We start from the raw sequence: 24,016 nt of genomic DNA, 5'->3' as shown, positions 1-24,016 counted from the left end.
CTCAAATCCCTCTGTGAGGTCCCTGTTAACAAGCTGTTACAGGAATCCAGGCGTGTATTCGTCAGCAAGGTGACGAGGAGGGATCTATTCCGGATGCTAAGGTAAGGTCTAATCTGGTGTCAAAGTTTAGTTACATAACCGCAGGAAGAGCAGATTTGTGAGACATGATTTTTCACGGAGAGGTCAGCATCAAGTGTCACTCCCAAGGTTTTCACAGATTTGCTCACGAGAATAGAATTCCCGGCAATAATAAAGGATTCCTATTGTTGTGCAATACTGTTTCGTCTTGGGCCCGAGGCCAGAAAGAGAAACTCAGTTATAGAATCATTGAGAGCCAGTGAGTTAGTTGCCATCCAAGCTTGAATTTTGGCATATCTGCATTGCCAACAAACTACTTTCATAAGACCTCATTACACGGACGGCGGTAAGGGTTTACCGGTACCGGTAAGGGCACCGGTACCGGTAAACCCTTACCGCCTTACTACGAGGTGCCTTTGCGGGTAGGTACTTTAACGCCTGCTGTTTAGCAGACGTTAAAAACCAACCCGCAAAGGCACCAGGGTGCTAATTACGGTACCGCAATTTGCAGCACCGTAATTAGCGCCTTCCCCATTCCAATTATGCCCTATGGGGCAAAAATGGGAATGGGGAAGGGCAATAGGGGAAGGGGGAATTACCGCCCCGCCAACCTTGGAATAGGGCGGTAATTTCCCTTTCCACCAAGGTGGTGCCGGTATTTTACCGGCATGGACCAAGGTGCTAATAGCACCTTGGTCCACTGCCATCCATGTAATGAGGCCCATTGTATCATAGCCTTCCGAGGTCAGACAGTTTGAAAAAAGCTGCAAAGCCCCTCCACCTCTTAGGCGCTAACAGGCTAAGCTCCTGAAGTGGGGTGCACTGCCTCTCTCACCTCTCCCAACGTGTGGATTATGGCTCATGCTTGTCTCACTCACCCTCTCTACCCACTCGCTTTCGCCACCCAACGGCAAGTAGGCAAAAGGCTGAGCGTGCTAACACCATGACCCTCCAAGCACCCTGCAGGAAGTAATTGACAGCTCTTGCTCCCGCCCATGGGATCCCTGCGTGATCATTGCAATCTGCTTGTTTCAATATTTTTAATACAACGCCTGATCTGTATGGTGGCTTCCTGGGTAAAAGGAGGACCATTATATACCAGAACACCTTTTCATCATTAGTGGGTGAATATTTAGACTTAACAGCTTAAGTGGGCGGAGCATAACATTATTTCATATATGAGTTAAAGGTGAACATACTCATCCTTAGCACTTAAGGGGTTAAAAAATGTTAGCCACAAATATTTGCAAAACAACTCCATGCAAAATGTGGGCGGGCACTCCATGCTCTGAAATCCCACAATGCACTTGGAGCGGGGACTTGGGAGCCTGCAGAGCCGCCTGAACGGAAATTGCAAACATACTACTTCTAACACAGCCTCGTGGCAGAAATGGTATTTTCAATAATGCCATGGCTCGCGGTGAAAGCCCGCCCGGGCAGCCAATGAAAAAATATATTGTCTCATACATGTTTGATCTTCACTCTAGAATGTTCCTGTGCTAAAAATAGTTTGTAATAAAAATACAATCATTTCAAGCACTGCAAATGTCCAGCTCAAGGCTTAAACACACTGGAAAAAAAATATATATATATATATATATTTTTTAATTATTATTTCAATGCAGGCAGCTTTGCACTACAAAGTTTCTGTGGCAGAAATCTATATTTGTTAGTTCCAATCGCGAGCACTATCCAGCACAAGCTGTAAATAAATATATATATATATACATATATATAAAGATTGCAGTGTATCTGACTGGTTTATGGTCATTGCATCGAATTCCTTGCATCAAAAAAATGTGCATTGAATGCCATTTCTTTCATTTTTTTGGGGGGGTGGGCAAACCCCTGTTTTTTACCTTTTAAAATCCTCCTGGACAAAAATTAACCCTTTACCCCCCCCCCCAAAAAATGCATTTGATGCATATTTTTAGATGGAAACATTTGATGGAATGGCATTTGATGGAATGGCATTAGTTGCAATGACCAGATACCTGTCTGACTGCGTCCCTAGCGGTGTGGGAAGCATTCTTGCCATGTACATGTGTATGTTTGCATGTGTTGGGAAGCTAGCTGTGAAGCAACCGAGCGCTGGACAACTAAGGGTTACAGTTACAGGCCGCAAGACAATGGAGCACCCTGGAAGGATAGGTTCTGGGTGGTGTGGCAACATGCAGAGAGGAAACACAGAGGCTTCCATGCAGTACATACAGGTCACTGAGGGAAACGAGAACCCCCTCACTACTGCGCGGTCACGTGTGTCTGGGCCTTCAGACTCCAGTGCAGTAGAGCACCTTCGAGACATCGTTTGAATCCGTACAGGACCGCCTCAAGGATTAATCCGCAGCAAGTTGATAAAATGCCTATATTTCCGTTATTATCAAAGCTAATATTTAAGCACTAATATTCTGTTTACGATTTGCACTGAAAAAATTGCCAGAATTATTGCAATTTCTCGATTCAGTTCAGTTGACTTTGGAAGCAGCTGCAGCGCAGCACTCAGCGTTCCATACATTCTGTTATTAATATTTTAGTGTGGGTGCTTAAGGGCCAAACATTACTGCCTTTCAATCCTTTTACCTTGAAATGGGCCCCCCCACTTTGAGATGCCCCACGTGACTCAGAAAAAGAAAGCTTAATAGCTTTCCTTAAGCTGTCTTTTAGGGTTTCTGCTTCACCTGCTGCCTCTCTTTCTTTGTTCTGCTGTGCAGAGGCCGCTAAACATGTCCTGTAATAATACTCAGCCACTCACCCCCTCCCTCTGTTGCTTAGTCTAGATTTTGCCAGAGAATAAAGCCTCATGGTAGGACAGATGGTATGCATATATTCCCTGAACAGGCAAAAGTGTTCAGAATCTAAAGACTCTCACTTTAAACGTGCATTTGCTGCCCAAAGAGAGATCTCTCCAAAAGGTGTTCAATAATCACAGACATGTTCTGCCCTGCTTTCAGCTCTTTGGAGTGAGCCAGACAATATGGATGGAGATTAATGAAGTTCACAGTGGGGCTCATAATAAGAAACCTTGATGATAAAACCAGGGAAATCACCCATTGGAATGTACCCCAAAACAGATTTACCATTTCCCCGCTGCCTTTTTCATTTCAAACCCTAAAACTCCCCCAAATGTATGTTTTGCCAAGTGTAGGGCAGTGGTTGGCATTTTCTTTGCCAGTCCTTGGTTCGTATAGGATATAGAATGAGCCCCAAAGGGCAGCAGGGTGATTTACGCAGCGGAGGCTGCCTACGTCTCTGCCGGTGCAAAGGTAGGCATGACGTGAAGGCTACGGCACATGCACAGCTCACGTGTGTCTGCAGCAGGACTCTCCGCCTCCAGCTACAGCTGCACTTTTTACCATCTCCCGCCTTTCATGTCGCCTTACTCTGATCCACAGACGCGCTGTCACAGTAATGACCGCGGATCGGGAGATATGTGCTTCTGCTAGACTTGTCGGGTGGACACTGCGGAGGCATTCCCATGCAGTAAAGGATTTTGCCAGTGCCCTCATTGATGAGACTCAACTGTGGTCAAACCCAGACCAACCAACCGGAAGTTCACACTTCCGAATCCTCATTCTAAGCAAACCGGTAAACTTGGACCGGCAGCCAACCGGTGTCAGCTGCATTATGCTTGCGGTCAGAGGTGGTGCTAGGGAGACTGGCGGGGCTATAGCCCCAGGTCTTTTGGTTGTAGCCCCGGATGGAAGCGCAGGGGTTACAACCAAAACGCTAGCTAGCCACGAGTCCCGACAGTCCCGATATTAGCGTAGCCCCGGATCTTTTCCAGACCTACAACACCCCTGCTTGCGGTGCATTGGGGAAGATTTCTTTTAATACACCCCGGCAGTGCAGAAGACCTTGAATCACCATGTACAGTTTTTCATACTCTCTCGCCCACCCAACTTTGCACGGTTGGGTTGTATTGCGTCTCTGTTTTTCCACCGCCACGCACGGTGCGTCATGACATCATAGGATCTGTTGTAGTGACAGGGATGGAAAGATAGCAGTGGGTGTGTACATAGGAAGTACACTGTTACCGTCAGAACCTTTTCCATCCAACATATAACCAAAGTGGACCGCAATGCCTCATTGGGCGTGGCGGTTATCTACTGCCTAGAAGATGCAATGCAAGGCCCCTCGACAGCTTCCACAATCTGGTCATACTCCTACACACAGCCTCAATTAAAATCCTAACTCAAGAAGCTTTGAAATGCTCAAGAAAGTTGTCTCCAACAAACCAGCTAGGACTACATCACAACATGACCAATCTGAGCTTTGCCCAATATATGCGGGTACCAGCTCACAAAGCTGGTCACGCAGTCAGTTTGATCTTCCCATCAGGCATTGAACCCTTCAAACTGGAAGCCAACGTGCAATTCGGCTCACAGAGCCCTCTAATTTTTGTCCATCTCACCAACTCGGGCCAGAGACAATGCACCAGTAACAATGCACCACCTAAATTACACGGGATATGAACCCTCCAAAACTTGCCTCTGAACTCTTTCTGTGAGGCTTTTGCAAATGCTCACCGAACAGTAAGGATTCTAGCTAACCCAACATACCTTTGAACCAACCGCATACCGAAATAATAGGAACACCGGCCACAGTGGTAAAGAGTGTACAAATTAAATCGGACTGCTAAACAGCCAAGAAATTATCTTGAAAAGACTTGACAGTCCTCAAGAGAAATATAGAAGAGGACCGGATCTTTGACTACCCGATTCTACCGAACTGTTCAAGATTTTCAAAGAAATAACCAAATCTGACAAAGGGAAGAACTTGAGTTTCTTTTCCCACAAACTCACAAATGATCTCCAATGTTTCTAAACCCCAAAGTCAAAAGAAGAAAGCATGGGATGAGTGGTGGCTCCACCCATCAAACAAACTCAAAATCAATAGGATCTCCAATGTTTCTATAACCAATAGTCAGAAGAAGAAAGCATGAGATCACTGGCGGCTCCACACATCAACCAAACTCGAAGTCAATGGGATCTCCAATGTTTCTACAACCCCAGAATCAGAAGGAGAAAGCACAAGATGACTGGTGGCTCCACCCATCAACCAAACTCAAAATTAATAGGATCCTCAATTTTGCTACAACCAATAGAGTCAGAAGGAGAAAGCACAAGATCACTGGTGGCTCCACACATCAAGGAAACTCAAAGTCAGTAGGATATCCAATGTTTCTACATCCCAGAGTCAGAAGGAGAAAGCACGATATCACTGGCGGCTCTACCCATCAGCCAAACAAGAAGTCAATATCCTGCCAACCGCCCATCCCTCCACACCATTCCCACAAATGATGGACGAGTGCCTGAGCAAGTCAGGGGACACATTAAAGCTCCTACAGCCCAAACATCTCCCTGCTCAGGTAGCTTCTTCAAGGAACCAATGCACCGATGGTGACGAACATCAGCAGTTCTCACTATACCGTGACTTGACGCCTGACGCCCATAAAACAGCCTTAGTCATGACATGTTTCTACGTTAAAATACCGAATTTGAAATAACAAAGTTGAAAAGTTCGAGTTTTGTTTGGTCGAATTTCGAAAATGCCTTTTCGTTTTTTTGCACTTTAAGAAACATGAGAGGGGAGACCTCCCACAGCCTCTGCCCCCATCTCCATCATCCCCCTGTCCTTATTGTATTCCCCTACCCCACCCTCATCTATTTTTTGATTTAAAAAGAGCACAAAAATCGCAAAAAAATAAAATTACAAAAAAATCTGCGTTTTCGGACTCTTTTTGGTGGATTATCCATGCAATTAATAAAAACACGTTAACAGTTGGCATTAATGACTTATCTAACTGCCACGCCATTTGGCCCCTTCTATTTCAAGTTCAAATTCCAAAAAGAGGGTAATGCAGCAGCAACTGTCCCTTGTGGCACAACTGACAATCGGGATGTCTTGGGAGGATAGCTCAGCGGCAACGTGCTCACCTTGGAAGCAAGACAACATGGAGCCACACGGGTTCGATCCCCGGGTCTGCGCTTAGAAACCTCTGAGTAGTAAGCGCGTTATAAATAACCTATCATATCCGGACCAGCTAGCAGGAGTCTCCAACCAGAACCGCTCCTGATATTTTCACTACAGCTCCCATGATCTCTCACCATTGACTATTCTGACTACTGTCGATGGTGTTGTAGTCCAAAACATCTGGGGCGCTAAAGGTTGCAGACCAGTGCTCTAGGGGAACAGAGACCATGCTTGAAAGAACTGCGGGATAGCCATCGATGGTGACTATTCAGTAGCCTAGGGCCCGCCGTTTTAATTAATCAATTACAGCAACCTTGGCTCCCCTGGATCCACAAGAACTGGACCCAACAAGCAAGCTAGGTATCTTGCCAAAACATAGAAGAAGGACTTCTACCACCGCTCCTGTCTCTACTAACTTTGACAATGCTAGACAACACTTTGACAATAATGGACGATACTAAGGTGACCTGACCAGGTTGTAAACCTGGGACTAAATGTAGTACTGTTAAATATAGCAGTTACTGCAGCTGCTCTCAACTATCATATGGACCCATGCTGTCTAGGGAAGCGCAGCAAGCGCAGCGCAATCTACATGTAGTGCAGTATATTAGTGCAGGTTGAGGGCCACCAACCCCATAAGATGTGAAAATCTGATAGCCAAAGGCTAGCTGGCCTATATGCGACTGACTCCGCTCCAACCCTGCTGTGCCGAACTTGATAGATCACTGTCTTTGCAAAGCCCTACCAAGTGTTTACATGCAAGACTATGGTGAAATCTCCACATTCACCTAGGCGCCTCAAAGCCCACGTGGTTATACGAATCTGTGGCTGCCCATGACATGTAACTGACATTGCCCCGGCCCTACTAGGCCAAAGTGGCCATGTGGTTGCAAACACTGGAGACAGTCTCCCTTCAGACACGTCGAGGGTCGCTTGTACAAGAACCAGCTCGTATGGTCAAATGTCGAACTGGAGCTGTCCTGCGTGCGATTGCCTCTGCCCCAGCCCTACCAGCCTGGCCTTTGGGAAATCAGAATATGTGACTGGGGCTGATGCGAGATTGAGCTCTTCCCATCCATAGCAACCTCCAGGAGTCTGAAGGGAAAGAACCCGTCTCTTACAGAGAGGTGACTGACTGTGCCCCAGCCCCTCGTGCCTGCCAGTGCACCTCCATTCCCCGTAGATATATGGCGTGGAAGGGAATCCAGCCACCATCTGCCTCGCTATCACAGGGTGCCATCGTGGAGCTCCTCCCCCACAGGGCGGGTAAGGCAGAGTGGCCTGGTTGCTTATGCGCCGGCACAGCAGCTCGCAGGTGCTTCCCCGTCCTGGGAATTGGCGGCAGAGGAGCTCCGGGCAGAAGGCAGCGCCGGCTGCACCGAGGGGCCGGGCGGGCGCCTGTGCAGCCGGCGCCGCGCCGCAGGATGACGGATAAGAATAGCTCGCAGGGAACTCACTGTCCGTGCCGGGTTATTTCTGCCGGGAGCTGTGGGCGAAGGATCACCCCTGCCGGCAGTGAATGGCGGCGCTGAGCGCGGGAAGAGGCCTGGCCATGCACAGGTGCGCAGGGCGGCTGTAGACTCGTGCCACTGACTAATCCCCTCTCCTGCCATCATAGCGCCTAGATCCCAGCCAGCCCGATCACCTCCTCCTGTCACTTGTGTCCTAAAGGTGCCTTCACATACACTAGCTCCTCTGCCTTCCTTCACTCTTCTCCCAGCCCCTCTGCCTTCCTCGGTGTCTGCATCTTCTCTGCATTGCCCTGGGCACCATTAAAGTTTCTTTCTTTCTTTCTTTCTTTCTTTCTTTCTTTCTTTCTTTCTTTCTTTCTTTCTTTCTTTCTTTCTTTCTTTCTTTCTTTCTTTCTTTCTCTCCTCCTTTCTTTCGTTCTTTCGTTCTTTCTTTCTCTCCTCCTTTCTTTCTTTGTTTTTTTCATTATTTCTTTCTCCCACCTTTCTTTCTTTCTTTCTTTCTTTCTTTCTTTATTTCTTTCTTTCTTTCTTTCGTTCTCTCTTTCTTTCTTTCTTTCTCTTTCGCTCTTTCCTTCTTTGTTTCTCTCTCTCTTTCTTTCTTTCCTTCTTTCTTTCCTTCTTTTTGTGCTTCTTTCTTTCTTTCTTTCTTTCTTTCTTTCTTTCTTTCTTTCTTTCTTTCTTTCTTTCTTTCTTTCTTTCTTTCTTTCTCTGTTTCTCTCTTTCTTTGTTTTCTTCTTTCTTCCTACCTTTGCTTCTTTCTTTTTCTTTCTTTCTTTCTTTCTTTCTTTCTTTCTTTCTTTCTTTCTTTCTTTCTTTCTTTCTTTCTTTCTTTCTTTCTTTCTTTCTTTCTTTCTTGCTCTCTTGTTTTTCTCTCTTCCTTTCTTCCCTTCATCTCTTCCCTGTATATGTCAATATATATGGGATTTATAAAGCACAAACCTCGATGAAAAGTAACGGGGCATTGAAGCCAGGAGGTTACAAGCAGGGCACGGGGGAGAGGGCGTAGTACAGGAAAGTGGGTGGATGAGGGGAGCACGGGAGGGGGCATTCGCAAGGGGTGGTACATGGCTGCGGGGACTGATATGGACAGGTTATATACTTAACTCCCTCGTGTTCCTCTACTTTCGTATATATTCAATGTGTTTGTGTCCTTCCTTTCTCTACCTCCTTCCTTCCTTCATTACACTACCTTCTGCCCTGTATCCTTCGTTAGCTACTACCGACAAGGCAGGTGTTATAGCCCTCCATGTCGAGCAGGGGTGCGGGCGCACACTCTCGAACCCCTCACACCACCCAACGCTAATCGATCACTTTCTTGCGTTACTCCAAAACTGCCGTGAAGTCCTCGTGCTCTGCACACCCCTTCTGTGTCACCTCTCCATCTTGCCTTCTTTCAAGCTTCTATTTTCCTTACGCTATCCGCACCTGTCTCCCTCTTCCCTGTCCCTGTCTGTGCTGAATTCAATAAGTGTGACTTGGTGCAATGACAAGTTTCCTGTCACCCATTGCCGCAGGCACCTTCTCACCAAGATGGCTGCCCTGCAGCATACTCTACTCAGCGCGAGCACTAAGGCAAGGCCCACAAGGAGACATGCTCCGTTGCGATCACAAGCAGTCAGTTACCCTGGCAACACAATGCAGTAACCACCGACGCTCGTACTCTGTCTCTTGCACCGAGGGCTCGTTCGTTGGTAGTCACCTTCGATCCCCTTTAAGCCACCATGGCCCACCTGCTCTACCCCTCCATAACGAAGCCCGCCGCTGAGGTCATCACAGTGTCCCTCTCCCGCCCTAGGTTTTACCTCCATTACCTTTCCATCAGGTAAGGCCACTATTAGTGGCCATGCCCCTGCACATGTCCACACAGCAACAGGTAGCAGGCCGGTGCATCTCAAATGCATGACTCACACAGCGTGTATGCATGCAAGCTCCTTGGTCACCTAGAACCACCATTCGGTCACAAATTTGCCTGCCTTCCATGCATGATTGCTTCAGACCGCACAGATACCAGTTTGATGCAGGGTCACCTGTGACCAACGCAAGAGGTATTAGGTCCCACTGGACCCCAATCAAAATGTGCACGATCTGGAGCCAGGCATCTTCGGCAGCGGGGCGAGTGTTGAGGGAACCCAGGTTGTCAAGGCACCAAGCACTCATTTGTCTGCACATACATCTGTTTTTATACTAAGTTTCAATTTTGTTGTCAGATCCTGTGTCTGCGGTTTTTTTTTTACCACCCAATCTGTTTCCATATCTTTGCCCTGAAGAAGGCCTTTGTAACCTCCAGTTGATTTGTCGCAGCCATGACCGAAACTCGAGTTGGCACAAGTTGTTGACTTTCTTAAACTCAACCTCTAGCAACTGCCTTAGGCTCTTGTTCAGAAATAACAGTGACGGAGGTGTCAAAACACTCTGATGAGCCACATTGAACTGAGTAATGGCGCGGAGTGTTCATTATTGACAGCGCCCGCTGTATTTTGTAAAAACATATGGGGGGAGCTGACAGGCATGTTCAGCCCCCAATTGAGCTCTCTAGTTTTGTTTGTTTTTAGTTTTGTATTGGTTTTGTGGTTTTACATGTGTCCCTTGCAGTAACATATGACAGTTAGAATGTGTCTGAGAGTTTGCTGGTATGAATGTGGTAAGATTTGAACATTTCTCGCTAGATTATATTATATACCAGGTAAGCTTTTTTCAGGGGAGAAGAAGACCAACACGTATTATTCTCTTGTTCATGTTAACATCATGTCCTCTTTTGCAATGTATGTGTGCTTGATCATCTCTGCAAGTTCTTGTATTCAAAATTGATTAAAAATGGTTTGGTTTACAAATCACACAGTGTTCGATGGTTTATCACTCAGTTAAATTAATTTCTCGTAATTCTGATTTGAAGAAATACAGGGGCTAACTCCTCTCTTTGCGTAGTTTCTTTGGCACTTCGGGCCCCTGTTTTCCAGATAATAGTGGGCTGACATCTAAAAAGAAAACACTTCTAAAAATGGTGAATTTAAGTCAAAAATAATGCGCTTGCATTTGTTAAAAAAAAGTGCAACACTAATTCCGTCGCACAATAGTTTTTTTTTGCCATTGAATCCGCTATGCACTCAAAACATCTGCAATTGCAACTTCTGCCAGAAACTGAAGCCAGTTGAACTCAAAGGAACACACATTATTGGCAGAAACTTGCGGGCCACGGCGCTTGCCTTGGAAGCCAGACGATGTCTGCGACGTGGGTTCGATCTACACATGGTGCCTAGAGGCTGGAGGAGTCTGGCATTAAGCTCAATGTGAATAACCAATAAATACACCATCGCTTCCTCGGGTGTTGATGTGGTAGGCCCTGGTATTCAGAAAAGCACAGTGGTCGAAATGTAAAAAAAAAGTAGTGGAACCTCCCCCCTTCCCTTTCCTCCCCCCTTCCCTCTCCCAGCCCCCCTCCCATACATACTGCCACTCCCCCTCCATTCAAACGCCATACCTTGGTCCTTCCTTTCCTCCACTCCACCCTGCAACATTGTGTTTTACAACAGTTCTGGTAAGACCGAAGAAAAACCAAGGAAAGAAAATACATTTAAATGACCACCATTAGTGTGATAGTGCACATTTATGCAGCCTCCCCTTCACCACCCACACCTCCTAAAGAACATGCCAAGCCACACACACACACACACACCTCTCCCATTGCCTGCGAACAAAACTGATCCTACAAATTCATGCGAGGATCGGTGTCAAGCTGGGCTTTTTGGCTGCTCGAGAATGGGTTTCATACCGTAGGTAGTCTATTGAAATAAATAGCCGGTGTCCAGAAACTGTGAGATAGCGCAGTGCAATGTTAGACTGGCTTGAGATTGGCAGTGTCTCAGATTAGACAGATTAAAATTAAAAACAAAAAGTATTTTTTAAAAAGATCCCCTCCTGGAACGGTATTCTTGGTCGACTAAAGTAAGGGAACTATGACGGATTGCCCCGAAAAGTAAGGGAACGTGGTACCCTATAGTTCCCGCCCACTTTGACCTCTGGATAAGCATAGCTGCATTTTGTGAGCGATGCTAACGTTTTCCACTACCTGAAGATCTCGCAGAGAATTGTGGCTAGCCCTCTGCTCGAGAAGCCAGGCTCACGTGACTGGCAATCAAAGACTTGTGCGTAGACCCGTCCTCACTGGACGGACTGACGTTATTGTCATGTTTGTCAACGGCACACAAGGCGGGAGGGGCAGTGAATGCTAACACTGCGCCGGGAAGTGTGGGCTCAAAGGTCGAATGGTTTCACTTGCTGCAAAGTGCATCAGCCTCCTTACTGCCATGGCCCACGGCAGGTTGCTGCATTTGTAAAATGCCCCGAGGACAAAAATAACTCATACATTTTTCATTTTAAAGCAAAACACCTGTCACTTTTTTAAGCACTCCGTACTCTCTCCCATCGGTTTCAGCTGAAATGTGAGCCTTGCTGCAGTGCTGGAAAGTATTTACTGCGGATGGCCACTAGCGGGAGGAGAGGGGGTTTTTAATTTGCCTCTCAGAAGAATAATCATGAACACCTGGAAAATAACCCAGGAGAGGAGCGTTTCCTGGAATATTGCTGCCGAAGTATAACAGGTGCACACCTTTTAAAGGTAAAAAGCTGCATTTAAATATTTCCTGCAGAGTAAAATTCTAAGAAGCGATTTCACAACTATCCTGCTCAGATATTTAAATGGTCTCTTGTCTAAGTGTCTGGCCCCTGTTCCTAACCATCTGGGTTAAAATCCTGTCTTTGGCACCATTTAAAGTCTGAACACAATTAACCAATTGAAAATTGCAAATGGATTTTTCTGGATCCGAGATCCAGGGAGAATTTGTTTTTCTGGGTCTGGGAAAATCCCTACCAAAGTCCAGCACTGTCTAGCTGATTATATATTTGTTTGTGCATTTGTAAAGCGCCTTAAGCCCGGGTGTAAAAGGGCGCTATCAACAAGTCCACAAATTAAAACAAAAGACAAAGAGACACAACAGAGAAGTAGTATTAACAGTAAAACACTGTATTACCAGCAAATTTCCCTATGGAGTCCAATCGGACTAGATGAAATGGGGAGTTACACCATCTATCAGCGCTCGTAATATGTTGAACATTCCATCGGACGGAGTACCAGTAACAGTGATACAGTTTTCCAATATTCTGGCGGATTTACTGCCAGAATACTGGCAAACTTATAATGAGCCTGAAAGTATCCACACAATCAACTTAATGATCAGGGGACAACCACAGTAAGCCCAGCATAGCCCAGCATCCCCTGGACAATCGCAAATGAGAGGACACAAGCACAGATGAAGAAATCAAGTCTAGAACGGACAGTGAGAAATCAGGACTGATAACTCGGCTGCCCCGGCAACCCGCTTGTCGCATGAACAGTTTACCACCAGTATTGGGTCCTACCGTGTCCTTTGCTGCTGCCCCAATTGGACAGCAATAGGCAAGCACCCAATACAAATTGGATCCTAACTTCCACCCGGCATCCAAAACGCTGGCTTCCCTGCATCCCAGCTTTCCCGCGCAGCATCCAATTGCACGTTGCTCTAAGTGATGACACTACATTTTTTCAAAGCTGCTTCCCTTTTCTCATTGGTCTGCTCAGTACTATGGCTGTACCACATTGAACAATGTAGCTGTGGGTTCAGGATGATTTCAAAGAGGGTCTTCAATTGTAAAAATTCCCTTTGAAGCAGTTGCCAGCGATAGTTTCGAAGTAGAAAAACCTCATACTTCTGGGTAGGGGAAACTCCTAACAAGCGACATGGTAGAAACAGACTGATGTAGAACCTCCTACATTCAATAACGCACACTGTGGCAAGGCCACCCAAAGAGGAGGGCAGTGGAAGCCATACCTTACCCTAACGTATAACCATGTTCTTTCAAGCCCGTCGGTGTAGGGGGACCAGACGTCCCAGTTCAGCCAGGACTTGCAGCTCTGTCCCCCTGTACCGGTTTTCGGGAAAGGGTGGGTGACAGTACCATTTTTTTTAATCACCAACAATTATAACCTAAATAAACATTATTAGATGTTCCGAATTTTGGCATCTTAGGGTGGGCTCAAATCCCCCAACCTTCCAGGTACCAGGCATCTAATGTCAAATGGAGCAAAAACACTGTTGTTTACAGGCTTTTTTCAGTTAAACTGTGTTTTAGTTGAGATGCTCAACTTGTCACACTAAATTGAATTAACAATGAAGTTCATTGTACAAATATAATATTAATATACATAATTCAATCAGTATTACTTAAAATATTTCATGCTTGTTATTTATGTACTTCTATCAACACTCAAAGCAACACAATTATTATGCAGATTCTGTGGGAAGGGAGGGTTAAAGGATGGGGGAGTGAATTAGTCCTTCTTTTATGTTGTTCACTGTCATTTATTTTGTCTTGAAAATCTGGTCACCCACGTTAGTGTTAGGGTGCTCATATTTAAAAAATAAAAAACAGGGAACAGGGGCCACCGACATAAATGTAGGACTTCAATTTGAAAGTAACTACCATATCATGCATAAGCATCAGTAGTGGGATGATTGTGGGGGGATGGGTTGGGTACACTCATTTATTTACCTGGCTATCAAGTTTGTAGATTCGTTTGACCTGTAAATATGTTCAGAACAAAGTAACTTTTGATCTGCTTGCTACTTAAGCCGTTTCTGTGGTACGACCAATTAATGCAAGTTGCTGTTGACCACAAGGTTGGGAGTTCAAGACAACTGCAGGACACATTACGACAGACCCGTGATTCTTCAAATGGTGCTCCCTACCTTTTCTCAAAACCGGGATGGGCGTTTTTAAATAAAAAATGTGGGACAGAGGATCTAATTCAGGGACAATCTGGGCAAAACCGGGACATCTGGTCACCCTAATCAGTGTGTCAAACCCTGCCTCCTTCCTGGCCGGTGTGCCCTTGCCTGCCCCATTCTCTGTCGATGAGCCCAACTTGGGGTCAAGCAAGCCAGCCTGACCCCAAACATCTTTGGAGGGCTCGGGCTGTCTCGCTTAGCTTGGTCTTCTGCTCATATTTGGGAGGGCATTTCTCTATTGCCCACCCTGCGGAAAATCGAAATGTGGGCAATGGACGGTGTGAGACAAAACTCTCAGCAGTGTCCTACAAGGCCATGCGTTTCCGGCGCCGGGCAGAGAGGAGGATTGCATCAAGCAGCATGTGGCAAGTGAGCACGCGTACAACACTCATCTGTCCTGGGTCATAATAAAAGGCGCCGGTTCACACGTTGCATCGGATCATCACGGCGAAGATCTTTTGAAACCAGCTTTACTGTGACAAGTCCACACAGACCATGAAGAACCCTAACCCACGACTATACACTCAACCCGAGAAGATGGAGTAATGAGGCTCAAGCCTCGGTATCCAAAAATCCCTGCTGATGGATAAAATATAGCAACAAGATTATAAATCTATTACTGCAATACTCTCTTCCTTGACACCTCAGAACGCAACCTGAACAATTTGCAGGCGCTACAGAATAACGCCCTCAGAGCGGCCCTGAGTATCCCGCGACACTCTCACATCTCTAGCTTTGGACAAGATGCCCATTGGCTCCCAGTACAAGACCTAATCACACTCAGATCACTCGTCATCGTCCACAAGTGTTTCTCTAATGACGTCCCCAATTACTTGGCAGATAAATTTAGCAAACACATTTCAGCCAGACCAATGAGAACGTTGTACTCTCATTGCCTTTCCATCCCCAAATTCTCCCTGTAAAAAACAGGTGGCTCCAGCTTCCCAGTCCTAGCAGCCAAACTATGGAACGCTACACCAGTGAAACTTAGAGCAGGACCCCCCTTTTGACTCTTCATCCACTGCCCCATCACTGTATCGTCTTATGTTTGCCTTCTGACCACCATGTAACTCTGTCACCTGCACTTAGTCACCTGCACTTAGTGTCATTATCATGTATGTATATGTATAATTTGTTGTAACTTGCTGTAAGTCTCTGGCGCCCAGTTACCTGTTACCTCAGGGTTTGGCGCGCGGTACAAATAAAGAAACTAAAGTAAACTAAGAAGAAGAAGTTGCAGCTTTGTGAATCCTGTAGATCCTTGACCCAAAACTACGGGCCTCCTTCTGAGCCAGCAAAACGAAGATGCCGCTGCCACGCTGGGATGCAGCAGAGAGCCTTGAGCGGGCTGACACGGCGCTCCGTGCACCTGCCCGCGGGCTAGTCCTCGGCCAGCAAGAGTTCCAAGCCTTGCAGATCTGGCGGCGTCCCTGATGAGCAGAGCGGCGGGCTGAGCCAAGGCCGAGTGTGGTGCCAGGACACGCGAGACCCGTGGCACAGGGAAGACGGAGAGGCCCGTCTGGAGGAACTGCGCTGAACGCAGCTTTTTATTGTCATTTCAATGCAAATGCGGCCATTTCTCAGAGAACACATTCTCGTCATGCGTTCAGCAGTATTAACCCACAGGGACTCACACTTTGACCAAACTGTAGAAAAGCACACCACTTGCTCTGCCCTGAACACAGAGGGGAATTGTAAGCAGGAATGGCACAGAACTCCCACAGCAGCGATGGAGAATTTACAGCTGCTAGTAAAAAGATGTCCTGACTTCTCGCTCCCCGCTCCCCCGGTGGGTCCGACACAGGAACAACTTGGCCAGCAAAACATAACGGCACAATAATGCAGTCTAAGGCTCTCATTATCTAGCTTGCCAGAGTTATACTATGTGTTATGTTGATTTATACCGCACACTGCTACCACGCAGGGGCCACCCGAGGATTGTGGGGCTGGCAGCATTTGCCGGATGTTCTTAGGAATTCCACCCGCTGCTAATACTATGCATTATCTCATAAAACGGCCTTCAATTTTTACCTCCATCCGAAAGTTGGAACTAGAACTTGCTCACCCCACAAAAGGTTTCAACCTTTTTGTTGCATGTAGGGAGGCCCTAATGCAGCTGTCTGCAATCTGTGGCTCTCCATATGTGTTGGACTACAACTTCCATGATCCCTTACCGTTCACTATGCTGGCCAAGGGTGATGGGAGTTGTAGTCCAAAACATATGGAGAGCTAAAGCTTGCAGGCCCCTGCCCTACTGCTGCATATCTTCAGCTTTCAGTAACGAAAGTATGTAGGCGGAGAGCCAAAGAGGGCGAAAACGTGGGCACCTCGGATACCCACAATCTCACTCCCTTTGCAATATAATGCAGAGGAGGTTTAATAATGCCCCTTCACTTGGTATGATCCACTACTGAGCAGAATTCACATACTGTGGGCACCTCGGATACCTACAATCCCACTCCCTTTGCAATATAATGCACAGGAGGGTCAATACTGCCCCTTCACGTGGTATTTACCACTACTGAGCAGAATGCACATACGTCTTCAAAATGAGGAAAGGTTTGGAACCCAGGGCTCTGGCTTTCACAGTAGGCTCAGGACCAAATGTCCTCCCTGGCCCCAATACTTAAAAAACGAGGTCATATAACCGTAGTATTTTAGAATACCGTAGGGGGGGGGGGTGATGTTTATGGAAACCCCAAACATTGTTTATGAACTTTAAAGTAGATATCCAGTTCTTATTCCGACATCCATCTATATGTTCTCTGTTTAATTGTACATGCCTGGTATTTGCAGTGTTACACATTTTACTCATCAGGCAAACTTCAAAACTCCCCTTTATCTCCAAAGAACAAACTTCTCACTAGTAAGTAACCAGGCCAAATCTCGGGGACTGCAGGGATGCAGGAAGGTCAAGTGAACATCCTAAGGGGTGTCAGTGTGGTGTTCGCAATGTGTGCAGGAAGGTCAAGTGAACATCCTAAGGGGTGTCAGTGTGGTGTTCGCAATGTGTGCAGGAAGGTCAAGTGAACTTCCTAAGGGGTGTCAGTGTGGTGTTCGCAATGTGTGCAGGAAGGTCAAGTGAACTTCCTAAGGGGTGTCAGTGTGGTGTTCGCAATGTGTGCAGGAAGGTCAAGTGAACTTCCTAAGGGGTGTCAGTGTGGTGTTCGCAATGTGTGCAGGAAGGTCAAGTGAACTTCCTAAGGGGTGTCAGTGTGCTGTTCGCAATGTGTGCAGGAAGTTCAAGTGAACTTCCTAAGGGGTGTCAGTGTGGTGTTCGCAATCTGTGCAGGAAGGTCAAGTGAACATCCTAAGGAGTGTCAGTGTGGTGTTCGCAATGTGTGCAGGAAGGTCAAGTGAACATCCTAAGGGGTGTCAGTGTGCTGTTCGCAATGTGTGCAGGAAAGTCAAGTGAACTCCCTAAGGGGTGTCAGTGTGGTGTTCACGATAGGTGCATGAAGGTCAAGTGAACATCCTAAGGGGTGTCAGTGTGGTGTTCGCAATGTGTGCATGAAGGTCAAGTGAACATCCTAAGGGATGTCAGCGAGGTGCTCACAATGTTTGCATGAAGGTCAAGTGAACATCCTAAGTGGTGTCAGTGTGGTGTTCGCAATGTGTGTAGGAAGGTCAAGTGAACATCCTAAGGGGTTCAGTGTGGTGTTCGCAATGTGTGCATGTAGGTCAAGTGAACTACCTAAGGGGTGTCAGTTCACAATGTGTGCAAGAAGGTCAAGTGGACATCCTAAGAGGTGTCAGTGTGGTGCTCACGATGTGTGCATGAAGGTCAAGTGAACATCCTAAGGGTTGTTAGTGTGGTGTTCGCAATGTGTGCATGAAGGTCAAGTGAACATCCGGGTGTCAGTGAGGTGCTCGCAATGTCTGCATGAAGATCAAGTGAACATCCTAAGGGGTGTCAGTGTGATGTTCGCAATGTGTGCATGAAGGTCAAGTGAACATCCTAAGGGGTGTCAGTGTGGTGCTCACAATGTATGCATGAAGGTCAAGTGAACATCCTAAGGGGTGGCAATGTGGAGTTCATAATGTGTGCATGAAGGTCAAGTGAACATCCTAAGGGGTGGCAATGTGGTGCTCAAAATGTGTGCACGAAGGTCGAGTGACCATCCTAAGGGGTGTTTGTGTGGTGCTCACAATGTGTGAATGAAGGTCTAGTGAACATCCTAAGGGGTGGCAATGTGGTGCTCACAATGTGTGCATGAATGTCAAGTGAACATCCCAAGGGGCGGCAATGTGGTGCTCACAATGTATGCATGAATGTCAAGTGATCATCCTAAAGGGTGTCAGCATGTAGCTCAGAATATGTGCATGAAAGCCAAGGGAACATCCTAAGGGGTGTCAGTATGGTGTTCACAATGTGCACATGAAGATCAAGTGAACACAGGCCAAGTGATCAGTGTGGTGCTCACAGTGTGTGCACGAAGGTCAAGTGACCCTCCTAAGGGGTATTAGTGTGGTGCTCAGAATGTGCGAATGAAGGTCGAGTGACCATCCTAAAAAGGTGTTAGTGTGGCGCTTATAATGTATGCATGAATGTCAAGTGATCATCCTAAGGGGTGTCAGCATGTTGCTCACAATGTATGCATGAATGTCAAGTGATCATCCTAAGGGGTGTCAGCATGTTGCTCACAATGTGTGTATGAAGGTCAAGGGAACATCGTAAGGGGTGTCAGTGTGGTGTGCGCAATGTGTGCATGAAGGTCAAGCGAACATCCTAAGGGGTTTCAGTGTGGTGTTCACAATATGTGCATGAAGGTCAAGCCAACATCCTAAGTGGTGTCAGTGTGGTGTTCACAATGTGCGCATGAAGGTCAAGCGAACATCCTAAGGGGTGTCACTGTGGTGTTCACAATGTGCGCATGAAGATCAAGTGAACATCCTAAGGGGTGTCAGTGTGGTGAGAACAATGTGCGCATGAAGATCAAGTGAACATCCTAAGGGGTATCAGTGTGGTGTTCACAATGTGCGCATGAAGGTCAAGTGAACATCCTAAGGGGTGTCAGTGTGGTGTTCACAATGTGCGCATGACGGTCAAGTGAACATCCTAAGGGGTGTCAGTGTGGTGTTCACAATGTGTGCATGACGGTCAAGTGAACATCCTAAGGGGTCTCAGTGCGGTGAACCTCCGAAGGGGAAATTTACTGTACATGTGACAGAAGTATGTATAATTCAAGACAAATGGCTCATTGCGCCATTTAACCAGATGCTCCTATAAATAGTCAAACATCTGAACAGTATCTAATATTTATGCCCCCTGAGTCCCCTATCGCTCTAGACTATACCTCCAGAAAGTAGCTATCTAACCAGAGCGTCGTGCGTCAGCGCGGACTGTGAATTATGTATTGATAACCTGTAATCCTGCCAGCTTGCTGGCTTAGGGTGGGCTGTTGAGATTGACCTTAGATCATGTCCTAAAAAAGGGGGAGGGGGGCTCATTGACCTAGGCTATGGCAAGTGACAGCACATGAAATTAACATATTTTAAAGAAAACCACACACAGTTCATTCAACTGCCTTCTCCGAATTGAAGAAAATGCATGGGACGAATGAGCATTTGCCTTTGAGAAAAATAACTGCAGAGAGAAAGTGCTACCATTATCCAGCTGGAACAATAAGAAAGGCACATTACCTTTCAGGCCTATGAGACTATATTGAGAAATTCCCTGCTAAGCATATGAGGGATTTCACCCTAGTTTGGTTAAACCTTCATAGATTCTATTGGAAACGCTTTTGGATGAGAACTCTAATAACAGGAATTCAAGTCCAGGCCTGGATGGAGAGGCTGTTCAAACCCTCATTAATTCAATTAAAGGGGGGACACTACATTCTTTAAATTCAAAGCTTTATAAACACCTCAGGAGGACAGCGTCCACTCTCGGGGTGTACCGAATAGTAGTTAAGTATTTTCCATTCTTTTTCGGGTGGTGTATGTTTGTGATGTTTTGCTGCATTATAAAAGATATCAGACAAAATGTATAGGGAATGCATGGTTCTCAGCTGACCCTACAGGCAAGGGACAGTGCTGCTTTTTAGATCTTAATTGGCATTTGCATGTGTATTTTACTTGTGTTTCACTTGTACATCCATTTGGTCCAATGTTTAAAATTTGTAACATTGTATCTCCTTGCCCTTATCAAACAAATAACTCTCTTTTTGAACTCCCTAATGTTGGGAGGAACATTTTTGCTGCCAAATGCTGGTGCATTTTGGTAAAAAAATTAAATATAGCCACGTTCCCTAGCAACATTTGTCACCTTTAATCTATTCAAAGGGAATCATTTTAGCAACATGAGAAAGTTGGAGGGCAGAAATTGTAACATATGTTGCAATATAACAAGCATATCTCTGCTGCTGGAACACTTCCCACTGAACCATTTTACCTGCTGTATAACCTTGGCCTGCAGGCTGAACACAGTTCTTTGCTGCAGGCACACTTCCTCCTGAACTATTTTACTCAGTGTTTAGAACGTACTCAGATCTATGCAACAGCTATATTAATCCAGCAAATTCATTATTTCTCACACAGCTCATCAGCAAATCATCAAGCACCTAAGACAAATACAATTTTCCAATAGTGACTTCATAAACTGTTGTTCCAGATCAATGATTTTCAACTGCATAATACAGGGAGACTAGAGATGCATTCAAAATATTGAGAGTTTTGCTTCAGCTCACCCCTCCCCAGCAACCCACCAGATTAAAGTCTTCCTGTCCAGCCTATGAAGCGCAGGGACTTTGTCTGCACATTGAAACCTCTGCTCTGCCTGTACTCAATCAGAAAAGTGACATTTGTTTAAGGGCTGCTTTAAAGGATAAACATAACATGTCTGAATGATGCCAGGCAAAGCAGTACGTAATGTATTTTGTAGGGAAAACTTTTCAGCTTTGAATGATAACTAAGTATTCGTCCGAAGCCGAATAACTCATTCTCAGCTGGAATTCGGCCGAATTCTGGTACAGCCCTGGTCCACTCACGTGCTCCCTCTACTTGTGCAAGGCCTTAGACTCTGGTGCATGCACCCTAGTGCTAAATAGCACAGTGAACACACTTCAAAAGCTACCCCAAAAAGGGACTCAAGCTCTTAGAAGAGAAGATATACCCCTGTGTTCTATAAAGGACCTCAGAGCACTTTAAAAAAAACACATTTGTGGGTCTTTGTGCATTCTCCAAGTGCAGTTCGGCTTTGCTACATTAGTCTTCTAAAACTTGTCTTAAAGCTCAGTCTGCGTTGATGCCATAGAACATTGTTACTCATTATGCAATCCTCCAGATTGTTGGAACTTTAGCTCTCATAAGGATTATGGGAGTTGTAGTTCTAAACATCTGGCGGGCTACATAAGGAGTAAACATGCTTTAGAGTCATGTTCAGGAGGATCATAGAGGGTTGAGTTTCGGGCAAGGAATTCACAGGAAAGGAACACTGAGCTTGCTTCAAAGGGAGAAAAGGGAGCAGGACGGAGAGCAGGGGATGGGCAAGAGAAGGGGTAGAGCTGAGGCTGGTCGAGAGGATTATCAAAATGAAATATAGGGCTGTGTTTGTGTGAGTGCAATAATGATAAGAAAGGAATGAACCACTCTGCGGCTACCCCAAAATCCACTGGAGTTCAGACCCGCAATTATAAGAGGTGCCATTATGATGTGGAAATCCATCTCCTCTACAACCGATAGATCGTGTGACAGTTGGGAGCCTCCACATTCTCCTCTGTAATATTGATATTGATATTGATATTTTATTTCTATCGCGCTCGTACACAAGTGTTTCAGAGCGCGATAAAATGTGCTGCCACATATCTCAGGGTGTTAGTGCACCTGATGCCGAGAGCTGTGCGTTACTTGCCAGTTGCAGGTCTGAATATGGGTAGGGATGACTCGTCCATTGAGCTCTCCAGAATCAATTAAAATAAGTATAACTGTAAGCAAAAACTAAATTGCTTTTTTAAATCGCACTTCATGCCTCTAAGTGTGGGACCAGGTATCAAACCCACCCGCGCTGATTTACATTGTCGTGTGTCCAAGCAAGGCATTGCCCCTGAGCTATCCTCCCAGCGTGTGTAATTATGAAATTCAAAGGCAGACCATCTCTGGGGTGAATCATATGTACGGCGCGCCTGGATCTGCTTTTCATTTGTTGAAGATTGATAAAATGTGTGCCATCAAGATGTGCAATATGTATTTATTTATTTATTCATTCATTCATTTATAATGCGCTTTAGGCCCATAGGCAAATGGGCGCCAACAAAACAAACATGGACAGGTTATAAAATGCACAGTAGCTAAAAATAAACACAATAGAACCATGTTAAAAAAATAAGAAAGGCACATCTCGACAAGATAAAACAGAAACTAAAACAGAATAAAACAGAGTAAAAAGGAAGAGTAAAAATGAGAGAGAATAAACCTGGAAGTTAAAACAGATATACAAATAAAAACATCATGCTCCCCATCAGACAACCCTCGGGGTAGAACAGAGGGGGCGAAGCCTCTAAGTTTGCCCTGCCCCGTTCCTAAAGTGACCCTGCCCATAACCAGTTACACCCCCACCCCCACTGAAATGTAGGTTTTGTGGGACTCCTGGGTTGATTTCCGACAAAAGTGTGAGTTGGAGTGCACCACTCTGGCTATAATATGCTTGCTTCCTTCGTTAAAAAGCCCAAACATTGCGCATGTGCCTACAATGAGAGGGAGGACATTACAGCCAGTAAAGCCCCCAGCAGAAGGATGTAAACCTTCTAGGACAGGATGCTTTAAATAAACCAGGGAGAAGCAGAGGAGAACCTTTGGGCTATTTGTATGCAGGCATATGCCATTATAAGCCCTCTGACCCTGCATTTATTGCAATGGCGCCCCCATAGTTGAGTGATTTGAAAGCATGATTCATTTTGCCACTCACCTTTGAGGGTCAGGGAGGGAGGCGGCACAGAGAAGTTCTGGGTGAACGTATTTGCCTAAATATTAATCAAACGCATTTCCATTCATTCAAGGTGTGCAGAATCAGGGAGCATAATGTGTGATTCATGTCAATAGGTTCTTCCGAAAGCTGCATGTGTGAGAGGGGGCAAGTGGCCGCCCCCCGTGTGTCACAACAATGCCCACTGCCTCCTGGGTCCCTGCATTGGGCAGCGGGCATGTTCTTAGCAGACCTGCACGCTACAGATAGTATTGTGTGTGTCTATTTCTGGAAAGGGCGAGCTTTGCACTACGAAATAGACGCTCGAGGTTGAAATGTCAAAAATGCTATTTCTAGTTTAACGAGACACCGGTGGTAAAATTCTCCTCTGTGGCTGGGACTCACGAAAGGAATAGCAGTGTTTGGTGCTTTTCTGCCGGAGGCGCGCCTGGAGTATAAATACTTCTTTCTTTATTGCCAGCCTGAGCGCTCCTCCTGCAGCTACATTACACATTATACTACTAGCGTGGGGCCTATGTCAGAAATTGCACTCGTATTTTTTGTAATGTTTTTTTTCGTGGTCTACAACCCTTCCACAATACAAGACAATTCTATCCAATCAGTTAAAAAAAGAAAATATATTGACAATAATATTAATAAATATCATAGAATTACAATAGAGTATCAAATGGAATTAATCACATAAATTCACATTACAAATTATTTTTTAGCAAATGCAATTAAAAAGGATCATTTCATTATTGAGTACC

General features: G+C 45.8%; 1 protein-coding gene across 2 annotated transcripts in view; it reads right to left on the bottom strand.

Moving 5' to 3' along the window:
* ARHGEF9 (Cdc42 guanine nucleotide exchange factor 9) overlaps positions 1–24,016 on the bottom strand; it is a 1,787,868-nt gene that overhangs the window by 1,090,712 nt on the left and 673,140 nt on the right. The window lies entirely within an intron of this gene.

Source organism: Ambystoma mexicanum, chromosome 5p (assembly GCF_040938575.1).
Source record: "Ambystoma mexicanum isolate Mex_15411 chromosome 5p, UKY_AmexF1_1, whole genome shotgun sequence".
Classification (NCBI taxonomy): Eukaryota; Metazoa; Chordata; class Amphibia; order Caudata; family Ambystomatidae; genus Ambystoma; species Ambystoma mexicanum.
Note: the sequence above shows the minus strand (reverse complement) of the source record. Positions and strands in the feature narration are given on the sequence as shown.